The sequence below is a fragment of the Mus musculus genome, chromosome 8 (genome assembly GCF_000001635.26).
Source record: "Mus musculus strain C57BL/6J chromosome 8, GRCm38.p6 C57BL/6J".
Lineage (NCBI taxonomy): Eukaryota > Metazoa > Chordata > Mammalia > Rodentia > Muridae > Mus > Mus musculus.
In genome coordinates, this window is record NC_000074.6 from 35,348,150 (window position 1) to 35,368,721 (window position 20,572).

Genomic DNA, 20,572 nt, shown 5'->3' on the forward strand with positions numbered 1-20,572 from the left:
CTTCAGTGGTGATGTGTGATCTGAGATGTTCACATCATTGCTTGTAGCCTCATGGATGACACTGCTGTGCGTGTGTGTCTTGGTGGATATGATGGGTAGGCTGGTGAACATCTTACTATAACAAACACAAGCTCAAGAGGGTATCTCAACCCACAATTCCTCTGTCTGCATCACTCCACCACCCGCCTCTGCTTTTGCAGTGCTCTGAGGAAGCTCTAAGTCTTCTAGCCTTTAGCTATTTGTCCTAGGGTGAAGGCACCATTTGTATTTTCAAACTGACGTTATAACTGCACTTTTTATGTATCCCCAAGAAGAAAATTAGTACAAGTACTAACAGACTATACTCATACAAACGCAAGCAGCAGTTATATTAGGAGTATGTGTGTGTTCTTTTTAAACCTCCAAATAGTCTTCAACATAGAGACACTGTATGTGTGTGTTGGAGTTGATGTTTTTAATATGTTTATTTTCAGTGCTGAAATCAAAGCCAGGGTCTCACACATTGTAAGCACATGCTATGTCTGAGCTGTCCCCAACATATGTATTACATTATAATAAAAAAAGAGCTCTCATAAACTGGGGTGGCTGGTGTTTTATTGGCGGTTTCATCTCCAGCAGTCTACTGGAAAGCAGTCTGAACCGAATCATCCATGAATCAGCAGAAGTCTCCTGGACTCCCCGCCAGCGTGCAGAGCCCGGGGAAAGCTGGAAGCTCGGTTAGCAGCAGAGCTGTCCTTGCATCACGCTGCTGTGCCTCTGTGTCGTGCCTTGCATCACGATGCTGTGCCTCCATGTCGTGCCTCTTCCTCTGGATGTTGGCATGAGCTTAGTGCAGAGACTGAAATCGGGAGAGTTCACCATGATGCAATTTAAAATGGAAATTCGCTCCTGAAAAATGAATATTAATTTGCCTAAAATTAATTTTAAACTGAATTTAGTTTAGCTTTAGTATTCAAAAGGGAATTCACTTGTTTGCCCCTAAAACTCCCAGGGAACTGAATCATCAGTGTTTGGATGCAAAATGGATATTTTTTTTAAAAATTCAGAAATTTTTGTTATTATTAGGCAGCTATACAACAGGAAAAATGCATTTTTTATTTCAACCAGATGGGGCCATATCAACTTAGGCCAAATCAATAACATAAAAATTGTGATTTAATTGTGTCCTCCCTGGAGTTCCTTGCCTGGAATGGGTATCTAAGGCCTGGTAAACTTGGGGAGTTATGTTAAACAGTGTAGCTTGGAAGAGAGCAACCATCTGTTCTGGGGTGTGTGTGTGTGGTGAGGGGGGAGACATGCTGACAGGCTTATTAAATTTGCCTTGTCTTGCTCAGGAGGCCAGCTGAGGTTCCCACTCTGGAGAGGCAGAGCCACTACAGGGTTCAGTGATCAATTCTCTGCCTGCCCACCTTCTCTCTCCTACTTTTCCTTCCTCTGCATCCTGGTTTTCTCCACTTCCACCTAAAGTGGAGGCTGAAGACTGCAATAATGACAGATGCAAATTCTATGTAAAGAATGGGGCTTGGGAGCCAGGGGCCTAGCAGCCTTAAAGGCCTAGCCTTTAATCCCAACACTTGGGAGGCAGAGGCAGGCGGATTTCCAAGTTTGAGGCCAGCCTGGTCTACAGAGTGAGTTCCAGGACAGCCAAGGCTACACAGAGAAACCCTGTCTCGAAAAAAAAAAAACAAAAAAAAAAAACAAAAACCAAACCAAACAAACAAACAAACAAAAAAGAACGGGGCGTGGTCACCGGTCTCTAACTTGAGCAGTTGGGAGGCACAGGCAGGTAGATCTCAGTGAGTCAGAGGCCAGTCTGATCTACAGAGTGAAAACAAAACAATTTCACAATAAAACAAACAAAACCCAGAACCAGTTAACAACCACACAGTTTGCAACAGCTCTAGGGTAACTCTTTGGACATGGTGGAGTCTTGCTTGCTTCACAATTCACAAATTAGTGCAGACACAAGAGTATCTTGGGTTCACACGTGAAACAAGCAATTCACAAGTGGCCAAGGCCATAGAGCTGTTTGTGGCAGCTTCAACATGGTGCGCAAAAATTTCCCTTCCCTTCTCAGCAGCCAGTGGGCCAACATTATCTTTGAGAGACTCTGGAAAATCTCATGTCTTCGTGGTTCAGTAGATACTCCTGTATCTCACAGCGAGTCCAGGTGGTCTTTTCCAGCCTCTGGGGGCGTCTATCAGAGAGCTGCAGAAATCTCTGGGTTTGAATGTTCATTTGGCATGCTGGTAACTCATGGTAGGACAAAGCTTTGAGACCAAGGATGTGGCAGATGCTGTTTTCTAACATTCTTGTGGTATTTCTGGAGCCTGGTATTGTGACCCTCTCCATTAAGGGATAGAGTCCCTCTCTCTCTCTCTACCTGGGTCAGTCTCCATGGCAACCAGGTCTGATGGAGTGCTACAGAATCAACACTGCATGGTTGGGGTGTGAGCACAGAACAGGAAATATGTTTCTCTCTCTCTCTCTCTCTCTCTCTCTCTCTCTCTCTCTCTCTCTCTCTCTCTCCCCCTCTCTCCCCCCCCTCTCCTTGAGCCTCTGAGTCGATGAGCTGCCATATAAGAAGTCAGATATTTAGGGTACTCTGATGATAAAGAGATGTAGAGAAAATAAACACTAAGATGTCTCTTCCACCCCACCTGTCAGGTGTCCCTATTTAGGGTGCCAGACCTCTGAGTGGGTCGGGCTTCAGCTGATTCCAGTCCCAGCTGCTGGCACTGATTTCCATAAGGAATGTGTTAGTAAGTGCTGGGCAAGAATTAGACCCTATCTAGCTCTGGGAGAAGGGCGGGCTTCAGAGTTACAGATGTTGCCCCCCCAGGAAGTGCAACGGGGGTGAGGTCTTAAAAGATAAACAACAGGCCACTGGAGACTATCTGTAGAGAAGGGTCAGCATAGGAGGTGACAGGAGTCCCTGCTCAAGTCAGGGAGTTCCTAGGGCTGGAAATGAAAAACTTCATTTGCAAAGTCAAGGAAGGACAAGTGGCAAAGGACACAGGCAGGGTCTAGCTGCCCTTTAGATGGCTGCAACTGTCATGGGAAGAGCAGAAGGGGGAGATGGGAAGATCAGCAGCAAGGTGGGGATAACGAAATGGAAAAACAAGGTCAAAGGAAGCTGCTAGGAACAGAGATGGAAGGAGGTGGCCCAGGGAAGACAAAGGCTTGGGAAAGACAGCGCCGGTGAGAATGTGGAGAAGTGTAACGCTGCAGCCGTGGGGTGCATGGTGGAGATGTGAAGGCCTGAGGGACCAGGCAGGGCATACTGTGTGGGGAAAAGTGGGCTCGTCTGTTTCCTGACCTATATGACTGCTCCCATGGCGGGGCTAGGGCTTTAGGAAGATACGGAGGTCTTCCCAGAAAAAAAAAATTAATTTATTTTAGAAAGGCGTCTTTGTTTGTTTATTTATTTATTTTTAGTTCAAAGAATAGATAAGCCTTGAAAGACTGAAGGAGAAAGAGACAGAGGGAGCTAAACTGGAAAGTAGCTGAGAGAGCAGAGGACCAAAAGCAGGGAGTCCGGAGCTCATCTTTCAGCTACCCAGAGCAGAGTCCAGAGCTGATCACTCTGCTATCCAGAGCTGAGTCAGCTCCGAAGGACGATTGGATACGGGTGGCATCCAGACAGGTCCTCTTGACGTGTTTTCTGTCTTTCCACAGCTGTTCCGTGCACAGCCCAAGTGCAAACACCTTCCTCTGCTTAAGCACATAGGGGCGTTAATGACTGTTCCATTTTTCAATGTTCCCCATTGACTCTAACAGTTGGGGCTGCAGAGTTCAATCACTTCTTTAGGCATTTATCAGAATTTCCCGTCAGAACCCACTTAAGATGCAGGAAGGGAGCGCTGTGGCCTTTGGCTGCGGTCCAATGGACACAGTAACCAAACCTGCAGGTATATCGAATTCCTTCAGGGCACCCAGCTCAGAAGAGCTCACAGTTTTTAGAATACTAAGGCATCTTGACAGCTGCCAGGATGTAATGAATATTGATGGTCACTTCCTAGGAAGTCTTGGACATTGAAAATACAGATGTCATCAACTTTGACCTTGGAAACTTGAGACTTCAGATGGTGTCACTAGAAGGCAGAGATGAGAGGGATTATTTCAGCTTGACTAAGGCAGAGAGATCTTGACTGTGCAGACTGGCCTGCAGATCCACATAAATGATTGATTCAGCCAAATAAATATGGAGGTAAAGGTGGCTTGGCTATAGATGAGTCATAGACTTTCTCTCAGCTAGAGTTCCTGAGGCCAGGGTTCTCATATTCCTGATAAGAAAACAAAGGACTGTACAGGCCCAAGGTCAAAGTCTGAATTGGGCTGACTCCTGGGACTGCACTCTTAATATTAGTGATATGTGTCCAGCCATCTCACTGCTATCCCTTACTGTATGTATCTTTTGTGTCTTAAGTCAGTTGTCATACACATGGGAAGCAGAATATTTTGTTCGATGTTGACAAATGTTTTTTCAAAACTGTGCAGCCCCGAAAGGGTAGGGTTTGTTTTTCTAGCATTCACCAGATATATTTGAATATGTAAATACAATCCATGCCACAGGGCCTAGAAAGATGGCTCGGTGGATAAAGTGGGGAGTCAGTTCAGTTTCCAGAACCCACATAAAAGCCAGACATTGTCCGGTGTGACTATAATCCAGTTCCTGAGGAAATGGAAGGCAGGTTGGTTCCATGAGCCTCCTGACTAGTCAGTCCATCTGAAATGGTGAGCTTCCAGTTCAAGGAGGGGCACTGTCTCTGAAAATAAAATGGACTGAGCACAGGATCCCCAATGGGGGAGCTAGAGAAAGTACGGAAGGAGCTAAAGGAGCTTGCAGCCCCAAAGGAGGAATGACAATATGAACCAACCAGAACTCCCACAGCTCCCAGGGATTAAACCCCCAACCAAAGAGTACACATGGAGGGACCCATGGCTCCAGCCACATATGTAGCAGAGGATGGCCTTGTCTGACATCAATGGGAGGAGAAGCTCTAGTTCCTGAGATGTCCCAGTGTGGGGGAATGCCAGGATAGGGAAGTGGGAGTGAGTGGGTTGGTGAGCAGGTGAGAGGGAGTGGGATAGGGGTTTTTCAGAGGGGAAACCAGAAAATGGGATAACATTTGAAATGTAAATAAAGAAAATATCTAATTAAAAAAGATATCATTAAGTACATATTAAAAACATTGTAATATTTCTGGCTGGTAAAAAAAATAACATGGAGAAGTGATACAGGGAAGATATCTGATGTTTACCTCTGACATTCACATGCACATGCTTGGTTTAACACACCCCTACACACACACACACACACACACACACACACACACCCCTACACACACACACACACACACACACACACACACACACACCCCTACACACACACACACACACACACACACACAAACACAAAAGAAAAAAATCACACTGTATATTGTCATTCCTGTGTATGTTAGAAATCAGGTACTTGATCCTACAGTGAGGTAAGGGAAATTTTATCCACATAGAGAATGTAATATGAACTGCTTTCTTGAAACTTAAAAAAAAAATTAATTCTCGAGACTCCAGATATAGCATCACTGTGTGTTATTAGAAACTCAGCAGCCACGTTCTGAGGCTCCAAGCTAGCACAGAGCATGCTTCAGGCAGCAAAATGTTAGCATTTACTTGCAAGCCTGTGTTCATGTTGTTATTTGATTTCTCTTTTCCTTTTGAGACAGCCTCAATATATAGCCCAGACTGGCCTTGAACTCCTGATCCTATTGAGTCCAACCTCCGCAATGCTGAGATTACAGGCTCGCATCTTTGATTGCTTCCTGCAGCTCTCCAAAAACTTCTCTATGTCCACAAGATCTCGTGGTTTTTAACCTGTCTCAGTCACTGTTCTATTGATGTGAAGGGGCACCATGACCAAGGCAACTCCTATAAGAGGAAGCATTGGGGTCTTGGTGCTGGCATCTGGGAGGAGGGAACCTCAGCTGAGAAAATGCCTCCATTAAAAGTCTGTCTATAGGTAAGCCTGTAGCACACTTTTTTACAATTAGTGATTGATGGGGGAGGCCCACCCCATTATGGGTGATGCCATTCTTGGGCTAGAGGTCCTGGGTTCTATAAGGAAGCAGGATGAGCACTCTATGAGGAGCAAGCCCTTAAGCAGCACCTCTCCATGACCTCTGCATCAGCTCCTGCCGCCAAGTTCTGGCTCTGTGTGATTTCCTGCCCTGAATCCTTTCAATGATTGGCTATGATGTAGAAGTATAAGCCAAATAAGCCCTAACCTAACTAAGACAGGCTTACAGTTTCCTAGTCCATTATCATCATGGCAGAAAGCCTGGTGCAGTAGCTGAGAGCTACATCCTGACCTGCAGGCCGAGAGAGTCTGGGCCTGCATGGGCTTTTGAAAACTCAAAGCCCAGCCTGGTGGTGGTGGTGCATGCCTTTAATCCCAGGACTTGGGAGGCAGAGGCAGGCAGATTTCTGAGTTCTAGGCCAGCCTGGTCTACAAAGTGAGTTCCAGGACAGCCAGGGCTATACAGAGAAACCCTGTCTTGAAGAAAAAAAAAAAAGAAAACTCAAAGATGAACCCCAGTGAAAAACCTACTCCAACAAGGCCATACCTCCCAATCTTTCTAATCCATTCAAACAGTTCCATTCCCTGGTAAGAAACCAAATATATGAGCCTGTGTGGGCCATATTCAACCCCTTCACGGCCCCCTCGTATTCTCTGTCGGCTTTGTTCTCCATGCTCTCTAATGCCTTTGTAGTGATGAAGGTGACTCCCACCCAATCTCTCTTTTAGAAAATTCTTCCTTCCTCTCTTAACTTTTCCATCAGGCAAGAATAGCAAAGACTACTTTCCAGGCTAGTATGGTGGTGCACATGTATAATCCTAGCACTTGGGAGGCAGAAGCAGAAAGATCTCTGTGTGACTAAGGCCAGTCTGGCCTATATAGTGAATTCCTGTACAGCCAGGGCTATATAGAGAGACCCTGTCTCAACATAAACAAAACAGGCTTTTTTTTTTTTCCTGTCATGATGAAGCTGAAGCATAGTGTTGGGATGTCCAAACACTATGGAGAAGATTGTGCTGATTGATTAGTGATGTCTGCAGGGGTAGGATGTCCAAACACTATGGAGAAGATTGTGCTGATTGATTAGTGATGTCTGCAGGGGTAGACCAAGGAAGAAGAGAAACATTTGGTCTGGTATCTGCTATCTATCTCTCTACTTTTTCTTTTTCTTTTTCTTTTTCTTTTTCTTTTTCTTTTTCTTTTTCTTTTTCTTTTTCTTTTTCTTTTTCTTTTTCTTTTTCTTTTCCTTTTCCTTTTCCTTTTCCTTTTCCTTTTCTATTTCTTTTTCTTTTTCTTTTTCAACACTACAGTTGCCTGCATTGATCCAAAGGGTCTGCAGATATTCACAGGTTGTTAACTGATTTTTAAACATCCTTAATCTCTCATCCATTTAACAATATTTTAAAGGAATGTCTTTCATTGGATCAGTTTACTTTTGTCATATGCTTATCTCTTAAATTTGTATGCTTTGGCCTGAATGTTCACCTGCCTGATAGAAAATTCCATTTGTTAATCACACCAGCACTGCAAGGGCAAAATTTCTAAAACCAACTTAACCTCTTCCTTGCAAGATCTCTCTCTCTCTCTCTCTTTCTCTCTCTCTCTCTCTGATATATCACTTACACAATGACAATTTCACCACCATCTTCATTTAAGTCTTCTTAATTCAATTACTCTCAGCTGGGCAGAAGGCAACATTTTTTTTTCTTCCTGATCACTATAATCAGTCTCTTAACTCAAAACCCTCTGATCGATTGCCCCAAAGCAATGAAGGCAACTGACCATGGACTGAAATCTTCAAAACCTTTTCTCTTTATAGGTTGATTGCCTCAGGTGTTTTGTTAGAGTAACAGAAAGCTGATTACCACACCTCTCTCTGTTGAAGTGGGGTCCTATCACTTGGAATCCATAAAGACAGGGTATTGTCTGGTAGATGGGGAGTTTTTAAATTGATATGATATTCCACTTCCTGTGGTCTGAACTTCAGCTCCCACGGCCTCCCTTAGCTCTTGCCTGCTTGCCTTGCATCTAGGATTTTAAAAATATACTCCGTCCTGACCTCTGATCCCTATTGATGCCTAGTTTGTGGTGACAGGGAAGAAAACGTCATTTAGAATAAATGTGCCAGCTTGGCTGTGGTTAGTGCCCTGCTGGGTGTCCTTGCAGGTGATTGCCTCAACATTTTTACTGAGTTAGAGCCAGAAGTTACCTATAGCAAGGCTGACAGGAGAGGACAGAAATTGGTGAGGAAAACACAGCAGGCAATCTATTTCCCCCTTCAAAATGGTCTCTGATATTGATCTTATAATGCGTTTTTTTAAATTTGGGGTGCAGGGGAGTACAGTCACCCTTGGCATTTGTGAGGACTGGTTCTTATACCTTCTGAGAGCACCAACATCTGCAGGCATTTACATTTAAGTTCTTTGCCTAAGTGCCACAAGACTCACATATAACCTATGCCTATCCGCCAGCAAATTTTTGTGTATGTTTTGTACATGTGTCCGAACATGGCCCAAGGATGGAGACATGTGAGGATTCTGAGTGCCTGTGGGAAACTCCAAGAAAGCAAGACAAGAGTCTTTGACTTCAGTTTCTTCAAAACACAGAAGTGTTGGCTGCAGATGGTAAAGCTGCTGTCAGGGAAACACACAGGAGGCTCAGGGTTGGCAAGTGTGGTCCGGGCCCTTCATAGGAATGTGACACAGAAACCGAATCCAGGGAGACAGGAAAAGGCTGTCAAGGGAAGACAAGCTGCAGCAGGGGTTGCTTTACCGAGATGGTGAAGGCTGCAGAGGCTCAGCATTTGTCAGAAGCTACTCGTTCATTTCTAGTGGTTTCTTCCGGCTGGATACTTAGAAACCACCACTTGTCCAGTCCCCACTGCGTGCATTCACATGAGGTCACAGACACAGTGACCTTGATCTAGGCCCAGGAGATTACTAGAGCCAGGGTCTCTGGTGAGGCTCAGATGATTCCTGGTGGTCAAAAAGTATCTCCACGCCGTCTGCAAACTGTATGTATGGTAGCAACTTAGAGGTGATCCATTGTCAAGGATTAAGCCAAGTAATGTCGATGTGATGACTAGGGACATAAAATAGACATCTGTCCAGACCTAATGTGGCCAGGAACAAGGAAACACCCCCTTTCTGAAGAGGACCAAATTATCTCTACATACAAAGGTCAACCAACAACAACCCCGTCCCACCAGGTCGTTCATGTTCCATGCTATGGTCTAAATGAGTTCATTCACTACAAATAGATGCTGAAACTCAAAGTCTCAAGCTATAGCATTAGGAAGTGGGCATTAGCGGGCAAGTTCTAGCTCCCAGTAATGAGGAGCTAAAAGTCTCCCCAATAGAATTGCTTCCTTTAAAAAAGCACAAAAGCCCTGACCACATCTCTTTATTTTTCTGTAGGATTGTGTTGTTTCCTCCATGGTAGCCCTCAGTAGATGATCCACCAGTCCCACATCCTTGGGTTTTCCAGCCTCTCCAGCTGTGAAAGGACCACTGTTTCTGAGGAGTCCTGATGGGAGTAAGATATGCATAACTTCTGGCCCAGTTTGCTATGGTCACGTGTGAAGATCAGGGTGCTTCCCTTATCTACCTACACACTGGTCCTCTCCATGTGTCTGTATGGCAGAATCACCCACACAGGAAACACAGGCTCTCGGGTCATCGTGGTCAGTGCCTGGTTAATTAACTTAAGTGTCCACTTCCTCCCTGCTGGCCTTGTCAGGCCTGCAGTGTGGTCTCCGGAACAGCGGCCCTCCAGGTGAGGTTACAGTGTGTGGAGTCTCCTAGGTGCTTGGTTCCAAAATCTTTCTAATGACGAGCCTTTCTTGAGATCGCTTCTTCTGTCAGAGCCACGAAGGGCAAATATCTTACTGCTGCACGGCTCAGCCTCTTTGTAGGGTCACCTCTGCTTCTATAATACAATGGTTTCCTTGTGATCTTATCCAAACTTTTGTCCATCCCTTCATCAGAAGGACCAGTGCGAGCAAAGAGTTGTTTGTAAAGGCCTTAAGGATGGGGGCAGGGACAGTAAGACCTGGTGATCCTTGAGGCTCTGAGTGAGACGCTAGCCTGGTCTACATAGTGAGTATTTAACTCTCTTGTAAAGTTAGTCACAGCCTGTATCCAGATCTTAGGACTAAGACCGGGTGGCCTTTTCTACAAGAAAGGTGACTCCATCCCTCTTCAGCTAGCTGGGACTTGATAGGCAGGAGGAATACATTCCATTAAGAATCCTTACCTCCAGATGACTCAGTAAGTAAAGTGCCTGTTGCCAAGACTGGAAGTCTGGAACCCACATGGTAGGAGGGACCCCCATAAACTGCCTTCCAATGGTCAGGCATAATGGTACACACCTGTAACCCCAGCACTTAGGCGACTAAGACAGGAGGACCGAAGGTTCAAGGCCAGCCTACACTACATTTCAAGAATCTGAGATTCTGTCTCAATACCCTTCCCTGACCCCTTAAAAAAATAAAAGAATTTCCCCTCAGGCCCCTATAAGCCTAATCCTGTCACTTTCCAGTAGATTTAGGAGCCTTGAAAATTGTATTTCTTGTCTTTGTAACAGGGCCTCTTATTCACAGAAATTCCGGATGGTCTCCTCAATTCAGATTCAAGCTAGAATAAATTGTGATGAAAGTTAATGTTCGCTTTGGTGCGATGCTTTCAGCATGGAATGGATACTGGAAGAAACACTGTGTGTGCTGAAGCTGTCTCATGTGCTCAGGGTGGGAAAGTCAGTGGGACACGCGTTCACCCCAGACGCCTCAATGTTACCCAAGTCTGGTCTGGGACTCACATGGTGGGAGGAGCTCCCACAAGTCATCTTCTGACTGGCTGTCATACCACCTCTGTCACCATGTAGTGGTAACTCAGGTATCACACCATGTGACAAAGGCCAGCTCTGAGATGACAAACTGGGGCTCAGTCATCCAAGCGTCTTTCCTCCCTGCCACAACCCACACAGCCTCTGTGATATTCTTAGCCCTCACTTGCCACAAAGCCAGAAGACACCAGCACCGCTCTGACCTTAAGGCTATCCTGCACCCTGGACAACTGTCCCAAAAGCAGTTTGGAATCAAAGGAGTCCCTGCTCGGTTTACTGCAGAATACCCCCACCCCACTGGGTATTTAGGGCAAGCTGTTTTGTTTTTTTTATACTGTCAAGGTGCTGGAGATATTTGCTAATTGTCCGGGGGAGGAGGACTGCTTCCAAGCCTGCCTTCCTCCCAAGATCTGTTCTATTTGGCATCGGTCCATCTATTGTGTGGCCTTTCCCTTTTGCCCAGCACAGACCTCAGAACCTCACCCTCCTACCATCTGCGTCTTTCCCCTGTCTTTGGCCCTAGGGTTTCTCCTCCACCTGCCCACACTTCCTTCCCAGGGTTTGCTTTAGCCGCCCCCAGAGGCTGCTGACCCCTCTTCCTGCCGAAGCCAGCAGCCCTGTAACTCAATCTTCCCCAAAGCGCAGCCCACCTGTGAATGAGATGGTTGTCCTGGCAGTCAAATCCAATTAAGGCCCGTGTTTGCAAAACCCAGCATTTATTCTGCTGGAGGCCTGAAAGGCTCTCAGATTCAATTCAGCAGCAACCCCATAGAGGCAACATGAAGAGTCCTGGAGGCGGGGCTATCAGCCTTTTTCATCTGGTTGCTTTGAGCCACAGCTGATGTGGTGGCTTTGGAGTCACATAGATTTGATTTTGATTCAGAACTCAGCCATTTGCTGATTGCTGTGTGTGGCCTTACATAACTTGCTTATGTTCTCTGTTTTCTTACCTGTTGAGGGTGAGGCTGTAAGGTGGTGTGTGGCGGACATCTGAGATCCCAACCTGGCAGCTAAGGGAAGAAGATGGAGAAATTTTCTAGCCAGCCATGGCTACAAAGAGAGACCCCCGTCTCAAAAAAATAAAATAAATAAATAAAAATAAACACACATGAACACACAAAACCAAAACCAAACCAAACCAAACCAAACCAAACCAAACCAAACCAAAACTCATCTTTTAGGATTTAAATAGATAAAGATACGTGACATAGTCAGTTTGAGTAAAGCAGATTTCTCACTAGACTGGTGACAGCAAAGGCAGAAGAGGGCAGCCGGTGCCAGGGCTCTGGGTTTGTCCCTTGGCCATACCAGCCAGCTGGGTGTTCATGGGGCCAAGTTCCAATCAAGAGAATGTCACACCACACAAGGCTAATCCCAGCAGGAAGCCACCATCTTGGGGACTCGAGCTTAGCATCAAGTAAACTCTTACCATCTCTTCCCACTTTTCTAGGAGAGGAGAGAGTGACCACAGGAGGAGACATTTTAGAAGGGAGAGGAGTTACCCTCCACCCAGTACAACGTGGCTGGTTATCCTTCGGGCTCCTGAGTATGTATGCAAATTAGACTGCATCTTATCTCTTCCTGAAGTGGCCAAGATGGTGGGCACACAGCCGTATTGTTCCTTTCTTCCCTTCTTTCTGGAAACATACGGCTGCAGAGATAGGAAGAAAGCAAAACGCATGCCAACGGAAACCCAGTATGGAGAACTGAGCAGTGAGTGCTTATATCAGCCTCTGTCCAACACGGGTTAGCATGGAGTCAGCCAGGGTCACTCCTGTGGCCACTGTTACTTCATGGTTTCTCTGGAAATACTGTTTTTCTGATAGCAGGTAGGAAATGCCCACATTTGAAGAAATCACCTTTACTCCAAGTAAAGGTGATGCTTAAAGCGCTCTAGTAGTCCAGAACAGTGTGAACACAGCTCTGGCAGGCCTTGCTCTTTGGCTGTCCCTCTTCCTCCGGTCCTTCTGCCTTGCTAAACTGTTTCTAAACATTCCTAAAGCTAATCTATGTGGCCCATTCCCTTCTTTGGACACTTCCCCCTCCTGAGGCTGACCACCAAGGTTTAGCTATGGAAGTCCAGCAATCAAAAGCCCCCTTCGGATGCCATGATTAACATCTCCAACCAAAATACTCCAACCCATCCTAACACAGGGGTTTCCTTTTATAAACTATCACTTGCCTGTGGGCTAAGTCTGTCTCTTCTCTATCCAGAGGCAGTCGGTTGTCCCTCTAGGGCAAATAACCCCTTTCCTTTCTCTTCACTTCTCTCTCCGAATCCTGTCTTTGTCTCTTAGTCCCTGCCCCTTCTCCTTGTGGGGCTAATAAATCTCCTTTGTGCTGAGAACTTGGTCTTGGTTGGCCTCCGGAAGTGCGCAGGCTTGTTTGCTGCAGGTGGAGAAGCAGATACTAAGGCCAACGCCACCGATGCGTCTTTGGCTTGGTTATTTTTGTTTGAGGTCAGACAGAATGATATGTCTCTCTTTTCCACCTTGATGAGTTCCCGATTCACTCTGTCGTGTTTCCGTTACACAGAAACACAACGGGGCTACAAATGGACGGAAGGGCTCATTCCATTTGAATCCCAGTGTCAGTTGGGAAATGACAATTGTCCCCAGCCAAGTCGGCTTGCTTACAAGAGAATGATTGTTACTAGAGACCCTAGAACTCCCAACTCTAAAGAGCTCTAGATAAAACAAGCCTTACTGTGTTTATCCTATGTATGTATACCCATAATAAAGTTTAACTTACAGATTAGGCCCAGTAACAAGTTAACAACAATAATTTTAAAAATATGGTGATAGGCTACTAATAAAAGTCATGTAATTGTGCTCTTTCTACATGTTTATACATATATATTTGTTATATATAAATATATTAAACATATTATAAATGTGTGTGTGAGTGTGAGTGTGTGTGTGTGTATGTTTGACCTTCTTCTGGTTGACCATGAGTAGAGAAACAGGAATCCTGAAATATAAAACCATGAATTGAGGAATGTGGATCCTCTAAATCTGTGGCTGCAGACAAATGATAGCAGCTTTCTTGGCCTCAGTTTCTTTCCCTGTAAGTAGAGGGTGACATATAAAAAGTCAGGGTCCTTTTAAACTCTAGCCACCGCCAGCTTTCCAATAATAGCCTTTATAAACTACAGACCGGGCACTTGGTGTGAAATCAAGGCGAAAGCCTTGGTGAGTGAAGATCTCCCACCTGAGCAGGCACTGAGCCCACAGCAGAGACATTTCCCTAAGGAGGTAAGCAGGAGGACCACCCCAGGAGTGGGAGCCATGAGGTTAAAGAAGCCATGGGGAGGGGGTAGGCTCTTTTCTCTGCAGCAAATAACCTTCCCCCTGGCAGATTAGAGGGTTGTTAAATGCAAAGTGCTCAGTAGAGAGAGAAATGAGGAGGCATATGATAGGTTTAGACATGCAACCTTGGAACCCCACCGAGCAGGGAAATCACCAGTGAGGAAGACATACTCACTTTATTTTTTCAGTCTCACGGTTGTATTTCATAACACGGAGGAGACGTCCTCAGAAAACTGGGGAGTATCAGGAAGCCAGCTTGTGTAACCAAGAAAGTCTCCTGGGCTGTGTATAAATTCTGGTATGTGGTACTCTCTCCATTGCAGACCGGAAGTCAGTCTGACCTTTGCTCTTCCATGGGTGTCTTAGGAGTGTGGGGGTTACTTCACAGCGCTGCTTGGTGTCTATATTTGTTTGTAACCCTCAGATGTCCGTGTGTGTCTAGATTTAGGTCTTTTTAAGTCAGTGGTTCTCAGCCTTCTTAATGCAGCAACCTGTTAATACAGTTCCTCATGTTAGGTTGATTTCCTAACCATAACATTATTTTCTTAGCTGCTTCACAACTGGAATTTTGCTACCATAAATCATAATTTTAATACTCAATAGGCACATGCCTTTGAAAGTGGTTGTGGCTCTTAGGGTCAAAACCCACAGGCTGAGAACGTCTGTTTGAAGTGATTTACCTCAGGAACAGGAGCCCATCAATCCATTCTCTCCTCTCTGCAGCTTAGAAATACTTAATTTTCTCAAAATACTTAATTTTCTAAAGTTATCACCGGCTATTTCTGTACCTTAGCAATGTGGCACATCTAAAGTGTGACCTCCTATTCTCTTTACCCGTCAGTGTTTGTCAGTTTTCTCAGTCATTAGTCTCCCTTTCAGTTCTCATACCACATTCTTTACTTCCTGAGAACTGCCCTCCAGATCAGTGATGCCACCATCTACACTGTCATTTCTCCATAATTTCACTTCCACGGTACCTTTGATTCTTTGATTGCAGTTTTGACCATCTATTCCCCCTGCCTCCCCACCCATGTCGTTTAAGGTTCTGTTTGTTAGCTTCTTTTGAGACAAGGTCATAATGTAGCCCAAGCTGGTCCTACACTCCCAGTCCTCCTACCTCAGCTGCTCAAGTGCTGAAACTATTAACATGTGCCAAGGTAGAAGATCTTTTGTCAACCATTCTTTTAAGATTTATTTATTGATTTTATGTATATGAGTATACTATAGCTGTCTTCAGACACACCAGAAGAGGGCATCAGATCTCATTATGGGTGGTTGTGAGCCACCATGTGATTGCTGGGATTTGAACTCAGGACCTCTGGAAGAGCAGTCAGTGCTTTTAACCACTGAGCCATCTCTCCAGTCCTCAACCATTCTTTTGATTTAAAGATGTACTTTTTATTTTCTGTGTATTGGTGGTTTTCCTGCGAGTATGCCTATCCACTGCATTCATGCATTACACATGGAAGTCAGAAGAGGGTATCAGATCTCCTGGAACTGTATTTTTAGATTTGTAGGGAGCCACACGGGTGCTGAAACTCAAACTTGGGTTATTGGAAAGAGAATCCAGAGTCCTTAACTGCTTAGATATCTCTCCAGTCCCTTGCCATTCATTTTTATCTCATCTCTGACAATGCTAACCTAACATGTCATCTATGCCATTCCTCTGTATATATACACCAAGTCCAATTGTAGTAAAAAAAAATTATTATTTTTCCTTTTGTTTCTTGGAGTAAGCCTCCTTTAGAAGGCTGCTTCCTTCCAGTCTTAAGAAATCTTCACTTTCCTTTTCAAATAAACTACATCTTGGATGTTTCCATTCATCTACCTCAACTGAGAGGGAGTATTTGGTTAGTATCAAGGCCTTAGGATATTCACTACAATTGTGGTAGCTGCAGGTATGTTGGTATATAAATTTGGTTCTCTTGCATTTCCACACTTCACAGCAGAAGGATAGGCAGGTCTTTGTTTCCTAAAGTCTTAACTCTGAGGTGTTAACAGTGCCTTCATGTTTGAGGAACCTCTAAAGAATTTGCATCTCTGTAAGCCTTTGTCTGGGAATCCCAAACTTGCCTGCGTTAGAATCCAGAACGTCCCACAAATGAAATGACGAGACTGGTCCTACTATGGGTTTTCAGTGAGATTCAGCCTAGGAAGGAGTGAAACCTGAAAGCCTTTGAACTATGGGGTTAACCTTTCCTCGAGGAAAGCAATGGAATATGATACCACACAAGTACAATATCCTAGAAGGGTCTTAGGCCTGAGGCCTACTTACCAGGCCCGCTAAGTAGACAACTGCTAAGTAGAGCCTACTTTGAGCAGTAGCCCTATAGATGGCAAGGACTTCACAAAGTACACATACAGCAGAAGCCCGAGCCCACACCGATGGCTATCAGCTTCTTGTTCACCTTGTCACATGGAAGGCTCACTTCTAGAACTTACTGTATTTAGGATAATCAAGAAATGGGGACGCTGTTGTAGTTGGGTTTTGTGAAGTGTGAGCCTGGGTATAAATAACTCCAGGAAATCCTTAGGATAGCTCTTCTAGGGCCAGCATGAGAAAAGGATAACATAGCGGCTAACAAAGCTTTCCCAAAGTCCATGGATAATCATGTCGGAGTCACCATTCCAAGGTCCTATGGCTGAGCTGTTATCCTACACTTCATTGTGTTCAGGGTATCAGGATTTGTTGGGGCTTCATCTTTTTTTAAGTAGAATTTTAGCAGAATGTTAAATGAAAAACTTCCTCATCTATTTTATGGTAGGTCTCTCCTCATCAACATGTCTAGAAACCCTAAGGTCTCCGGGGGGACTTTACAAGGGAGAGTGTGAGAGAAAATTATTTATTTACTGATCTTAGGAGAGAGAAATGTCTGTTTTGTAAATCAAAGGTCTATAAAGAAGAAGGAGGAAAAGGAGGAAGAGGAAGAGAAAAAGGAAGAGGAAGAGGAAAGAAAGAGAGAGAAGGAAGGAGGAAAGAAAGGAGGGGGACAGAGAGAGGGAGGAAGGAAGAAAAAAGAACAAAAGTTGAAACCAGGTTTGAAAAGTTATGGCTGTACTATTAAGAGCAATGGAGCCTATAGGAAATAACAGGACCCAAAAGCCATGCATTTAAAACTGACCAAGGAGTTAACAGAAGGGAATGGGAACGGTACCAAGTATCTTTATTAAAGCGTAATATATTGTTGTAGCAATCTCCAAGCTTTAGATGGAAGAGAAGTTGGCAAAGTTTGGGTTTATATAGTTTATAGCCCTGGCTGCTCACCAAGAAAGACTCACGCTCATTGCTATCAGGATGTTCTTCAGTGAAGTGTAATTCTATAAGACACTTGAGTAGCTTCTATAATAAATGTTCCATTGTCCTCAGTTTTATCATAGAGTAATAAATAGGAAAAAAATAAACTCAATAGGTGATGGCTTCTCCTCTGCACCAGTGACTCTGTGTGTATGTGAATGTGTTTGTGTGTATGTGTGTTTCTGTGAATGTGTGTTAATGCATGTATATGAGTGTGTGTACATGTGAATGTGTGTATCTATATATGTGTGTCCATGTATATATGTATGTATGTATGTATGCATGTAAATGTGTCTGTGAGTGTATATGTGAATGTGTGTGTGTGTGTTTGTGTGTCTATCTGAGTGTGTATTAGTTAGGGTTTTACTACTGTGGGCAGACACCGTGACCAAGGCAAGTCTTATAAAGGACAACATTTAATTGGGGCTGGCTTACAGGTTCAGAGGTTCAGTCCATTATCATCAAGGTGGGAACATGGCAGCATCCAGGCAGGCATGGTGTAGGCAGAGCTGAGAGTTCCACATCTTCATCTGAAGGCTACTAGTGGAAGACTGACTTCCAGGCAGCTAGAATGAGGGTCTTAAGCCCACGCCCACAGTGGCACACCTACTCCAACAAGGTGTGTTTGTGTGTATGTGAGTGTATGTGTATTGTGTGTGTGTATGTGAATGTGTGTGGGCAAGCAATAGGTATGGGTACTTCTCAACACCCTGAAATCCTAGTTTCAACAATTTCATCTCTGGCTCCAGAATAGCCTTTGTACAGTGTAGAGAAATCTTTAGTGTAGGATCCAAGAAGGAAAAAAATGTAGCCTTTAAGACAAAATTCTCTAGGGGCTGTCACCTGATCATGAAGACAACCAGGAAGTCGACGCACCTCTGAGTCGTGTGCTGCAGAGGAAAGGGATAATAGAAAGCTAAGCCTTCTGGGACATGGAGGAGACTTAGGAATCGCTACGTGTAAATCTTTGTTTCTTCCCTCCTCATCCCTCAAGTGAGTCTTCACTTCTCTAAATCCTGTTGCATGTTGCTAAGCTTGAGATCCTGAAAGACTTGGATCAGCCCAAGTACAGTCGCTTAAACATAGCAGGAAGTGCTTGCCCACATCCAAGTCATTTGAATTCAGAGGCATGCAAGAGAACCCCTTACCCCACACCCCGACCTTACACAATAGCCACAAGCCTAAAAGCAGCTTAATGGGCTATTCTCACAAACATGCGTGCCATTTGCCAGGAAATTCTGGTTGCAGTTTCTTTATGCATTGTGTTCTGTGTGTATTGAATTACACGCTTTAATATAATTTATGATCACACCAGTCATAAGGATAATGAATGAGCAGAGAGTATTAATATATACTGGGTTTTGCCTAATGGTTTGCAAACCTGGCAAAGTGGTAGTCCCCAGTTTAGTTCCCACCTTTGCCACCTTCTCCCTGACCAGCCACCACTTACTGCCATTCAAATCAATAATATGGGTGGTAAAGTCTCCATTCATAGCCCAAGTTGGCTGTGTGCTCCAAGAGCCCAGGCTGAGGCCAGGGATGAGGTGTATGGCTATTTTTGGTCAAGTACAGAGCACAGAATTCATTTGTAAAACATCCACTCTTTTTGCAAAATGAGTGCAACTTCCCCAAAGTCCACAAACCAAGACCTTATTAGGATCATTTAACTTATTTTCCCCCGGGAGACCAAATACAAACATTACTACTAATATTTCTAAAAATAATTTGGCAATATAAAGCAGGTCAGAAGAATATCTCCAGTCTGGAAAGCAGGCCATAGAAAATCAACAGGAATGGGGATAAAAATTTACATATGAAAATATTTGTCAGATATGAAGTCACTTGTCAGATGATGAGTACTTACAATGGAAAAACTTAAAGAAGAAAACTAAACTTAAAATAAGAAGAACGGCATTAAGGTTTAGGTCTATAGCCCAGTGATCGACACTTGGCTGGCTTACACAAAACAGCATTCCACACCCAACGCCACACAGCATTAAATAGACTAAAATGGCATAGGAATAAAGGATTTAAAGTGTGGTCTCTTCACAAGCAAGAACACTTTATAAGCACCAAAGAACACTTATCAGGGTTGGTGTGGTGGCACACACCTTTAATCCCAGCATTCCAGTGGCTGAGGCAGGCTGATTTCTGTGAGTTCAAGGTCAGCCTGGTCTTCAGAGGGAGTTTCAGGACAGCCAGAGTTACATAGTGAGACTCTGATTCAAGGAGAGAGAGAGAGAGAGAAAAAAAATGCTTGTCAGAAAAATTACAGTAGTAATACAGTTAAATGAGAGGCACAAATTAACACTATGAAAACACACCTTTGCATGAATTATGTTTGTAGCTATTACTGACAGGTGACAATTCTTCTTGTTTATATTTTTCTCTACCTCCCCTAATGCCATCAATGACCTTGTGTCGGGTTTATAATAACAAAAATAGTGAACAATACAAACTAAACTAAAGAAACTGTATCTATATTTACAAAGCAATGGCCCAGAGTGTGAGGCTATGGGCCAAAACCAAAGTCATCAGTCAAATCAATTTTATCTCTGTGTTTACTGGCTTATCTTTACTAGGGCTCAGAACCAGGGCTTCAGGTGCACTAGACAACTGCTCTACCTTAAAGCTGGTATATAGCTTTCTGAAGAGTGGGTCCTCCACCAACTTTACCCAAGAGCTCAAGAGCCCTCAGTAGTGAGGGAAATGGTCTACCAACTTCTGGGACCTTTGTGTCTGTAACTCAAGGTCTGAGCATAGACACAGGCTTATAGAACCCTGTCTTAGTTCCCATCCTTCTGACTCTGTAAAGCACATGCTAGTGAGTCAACGTCAGCGGAATTCGAGAGAGGAACGGGGCCCCCAGGTAACACGATGCACCCAGAACACATCTGTAGCACCAACAGGTGCAAACAGCTCCATTGTCTAAATATAAACCAACTTTGGGGGGGGGGGCGGTTTGGAAAGGGTCTGTCCCACTTTCTACTCTGACCAAGCAGATTGAAGCTCTCTTCATTCTGATTCAGCTTCATATCTTCAATTCC

At 44.4% G+C, this 20,572-nt stretch overlaps 1 long non-coding RNA gene across 4 annotated transcripts; it reads right to left on the reverse strand.

Annotated features, from left to right (window-relative positions):
• Positions 1-439: 439 nt before the first annotated feature.
• Positions 440-19,682, reverse strand: Gm34705. 4 transcript variants are annotated; one of them, XR_378885.3, is made up of 5 exons: positions 19,637-19,682; positions 14,406-14,721; positions 12,352-12,573; positions 11,873-11,932; positions 440-888 (listed from the first exon to the last, which is right to left on the reverse strand). It is a non-coding gene; the product is annotated as a predicted gene, 34705 (long non-coding RNA). The 4 variants fall into 4 exon arrangements; XR_378887.3 differs by lacking the exon at positions 440-888 and adding an exon at positions 3,433-4,094; XR_378884.3 differs by lacking the exon at positions 12,352-12,573.
• Positions 19,683-20,572: the final 890 nt, after the last annotated feature.